We start from the raw sequence: 3,694 nt of genomic DNA, 5'->3' as shown, positions 1-3,694 counted from the left end.
TACAAAGCAACTGATGCACATCAGGACTGATCTTCATGGCCTGAAAATGAAGACAACCAAAAGAAAAGAAGATAGTAATAATAAGAAGAAAAAGGTGATGCTTGGGAGCCCCTCCAAATTTTGGGTGAAGCTCAGGTGGCAATGGACTTCCCTACCAAGGAGGTGAAATTGGCAGACAGAAACCTGGATGTCATGGCTTAAACCTTTGGCTAACCTTAGATGGGAGAAAAGAAGCTAGAAGGAATGAGCTTCTGAGGGCTGCCGTCAACCTTATCCTCTTGGGGTAAAGGTGGTGTTGGGGTTAAAAATGAATTTAGAGAGAGAGAGAGAGAGATAAGAAGGTGTTGGGGTTAAAAATGAATTTAGAGAGAGAGAGAGAGAGAGAGAGAGAGAGATAAGAAGGTGTTGGGGTTAAAAATGAATTTAGAGAGAGAGAGAGAGAGAGAGAGAGAGAGAGATAAGAGGATAGGGTGAGGTGGTGGGGCGGTAGGAAGCGAACATGATCACAAGAATTTAAGTGTCGTGGTAGGGGGTTGTGCCAAGAACTTATTGGGATGGTATGACATGATACAGCACGGTGCGTGGCCATGCCATTTCGATGTGTGCTGGTCACAAAAATGCCTACATGTTGACACACTATTTCATCAAATATTTATTTTCTTTAGCACCAATATGCTCTAATTGCTTGCTATATATCTTTATCAAATTTTTTGCACTTTATTTAGATAACTACTTGCTAATTTCAAAGAAAAGAAGATGTTGTGCTGTGCTTTTGGCATGGGGGTCATATTGTACCGATGACTTCTCGCTATGGCATGACACAGTGGACACAGCTCGTGCGATGAACACTTAAAAGAAAGGAGGATGTTGACCCATGCCGATCAACACAGTATGGCGCAGTAGAGGGCGAGGTGCACGGCTTTGCGCCTGAGCCCTACTCCACAGCCTTTAGTGTATAAGTAATGGATATGTGGAGTTTCTTGGTCTGTGAGAAGTACTTTTTAGATGAATAGTTTCTTGGTGTCTGAAAATTAGGCGTATTGAACAATAGATGCAGTATAATTTTATGTAATTGGAATTATTTCTTTTGTTACAAAAAGTGGTGTGAAAGCATACAGATAGGTAAGGAATCATCACAGTGAGAAGAGAAACTGATTAATGTTGGATGATTAGTTGTGTGTACTATGTGAAGCATATGAAGGTAGGCGTGGTATGTTGAGTAGTTGCAAATAAAATGCTACACTGAACCATGCAAGTACATAACAATATAGTAATATGAAACAATAATTACTAATAGTGCAGAGGGAGAATTTAGATAGGCGAATGGGAAGAATGGGGACAGAATATTAGTGTGATACTTAAGAGTAGCAGTTTGACGGCAAGTACGCTTAGAGAAGGAAATTTCTTTTATTAAGATTCATTGTGTAGTCCGTCTTCCTAATATAAATTTTCAACTCGAATACTAATACAGTTGGGTTTCGTTTATTGACTGAACTCTCTGGGCGCAACTTTCTTGGTCCTATACCAACTGTAAGGCAAATTATAATTCAGCCTCAAAATCAGTTACTGCTTGTTGCCTCTTCGCTATTAGAAAGTGTAACGTATCGAAACCCGAAAACAATAATCGAACTTTGACCAAATTGGTTAAAGCGTCGAAGGAAAGTGTTGGACAAGTTCCTCTTACATTCCAATAATGTTGGGAGGGCTAAAAATGAGTTTTGGAAGACTTAGAATGGTTTTAGCATCGACCGATGCGAGGTAGAGTCGAATCGAAGCCTAAAACAGCATTCTGGAGCCGTTGTACCGGTACAAGGTGATGGTTGTACCGGTACAACCAACGCAATCCGAGCTGAGTAGCTCTCGGGTTGCTGCAGTCCAGGCCTTGTACCGGTACAAGACCCCTTGTACCGGTACAGACCCTGCGCACCCGAGAGGCAGCTCTCAGGTTTGGCTCACTGTTTGGCCTTGTACCCGTACAAGAATCCTTGTACCGGTACAAGAGGCCCCAGACAGCACTTTGAAGTCTGATGCAAATAAGACTTTGTGGGGGGTTTGTTTGCAATTGTTGCAACATGTTATGAGCCTAAGCCCTCTCCCTTTCACAGCACACTCTCAAAACACTCTCTCTCTTATTTCTCTCTTTCTCTCTCTAGAAAAAATCCTAGGGTTTGGTGGAGAAGGTGGAGAAAAAGAAGAAGAAGTTGGATTTTGGAGGCTTGGAGGCTTTGGTGGCTTTCCAACAAGGTGGATTTTGGTGAGCTCGTGGCTAAGGTGAGTTTATTGCACAAGAGAGTCTAGGGTTTGGTTTTAAACCTTGGGATTTAGGGTTTTGATCCTGCTATTTAACTAGATATCTCTTAAGACCTTGAACTCATGAAAACTATGGTATATTCTTGGACCCTATTCGTGGATCACTAGCGGATCAAAGAGATGCCTAGGGATGGTTCTAAATTTTAGGAACTTATTAAGAGAAGTTCCCAAGGTGATTCTAGCTTTCTTTTGCTGTCGAGCAATGAGATCAATCTAGGGAAATGCAAAATTGTGTGTAGGGCATTCCAAAGAGGGGTTTTGCCAAGTTGGGTTTTGATCTATTTGTGATTATGAGAAATCTAATGAGGTATTTTTAAAGCGTTGGAACGCCTGCGGTTCGACAATTCCGACGAGGTGTATGATGCAAGTTTGTGACAAAAACGTGTTTTTTCCGTAACAGGATCAGCCGCAGCCGCGGAATTAGGGCCTTCAAAAATTTGAACGAAAATTCACGAAGGCATCTTGTAACCTCAATGTAGTGGTGCGGCGTGCATTCAATGGACATCGAAATTTGTTATGTTTACGTGTGTCATATTTTGAGCATAAGGCATCTTTGAGCATTCTTAATAATAGGTTAATTTGTGAATTGTTTATAGCTTGAAAAACCTGTGTGAGGAAGTGAATTCTCGAAAAGTACGAGATTGACTTCATCAAGATCGACAAGGGTTCGTGTTTGGTGAGCTTTGGAAAATAAAAGATATTATTAATCAGCAAAAGTGCATTGGAAAGATGTCACGAGAGCAAATAGTGCGAATAACCTGCAATGGAGCAAGATGCTCTCGGGACCGCGTCCCTGGTAGGAGGGACGGTCCCTCGGCTGCAGTATTGACGGGTTGTGAGGCAACGGTCCCTGGCAGTGAGGGACGGTTCCGAACGTGATCCAGGTGAGAAGCCAAAAATTGGCTAAGTCTGACAGTCCCAACTCTCGGGAACCGGTCTCTCAGGAAGGAACCGGTCTCCCGAGGACCGGTCTCTCTGGGAGAGACCGGTACCCGAACGCGTGACCCGAGCTGAAGCTCTCGGGGACCGGTCCCAAGTCGGGGAGACCGGTCCCTCCGCGCGCAGAACGCCCAGTGAGGACTGCGCACAGAGTGAAAAGTGGGGGGGGCCAGCTGGATATTGTTACATTAGAGGGCTTATTAGTCCCTCTCTCCCTCTCACTCTCTCTCAGTCCACTCTCTCTCCCTCCCTCACACTCTCTTGCTTTCTCTCTCTAGAAAAGAAGGAGAAAAAGAAGGAGAAGAAGAAAGGAGAAGAAAAAGAAGGAAGAAAAGGAAGGAGAAGAAGAAGGAGATCAACAAAAGGAAGCTTTTGGACTTCTCCCTCATCCTCTCTTCTCTCTTTTAAGCCAACCTAGAGGTAAGCTTTTAACCCTAGCTTGGGA

This window comes from Ananas comosus, linkage group 24 (genome assembly GCF_001540865.1).
Source record: "Ananas comosus cultivar F153 linkage group 24, ASM154086v1, whole genome shotgun sequence".
Classification (NCBI taxonomy): Eukaryota; Viridiplantae; Streptophyta; class Magnoliopsida; order Poales; family Bromeliaceae; genus Ananas; species Ananas comosus.
The sequence above is the reverse complement of the archived record's forward strand: the minus strand, read 5'-3'. Positions refer to the sequence as shown.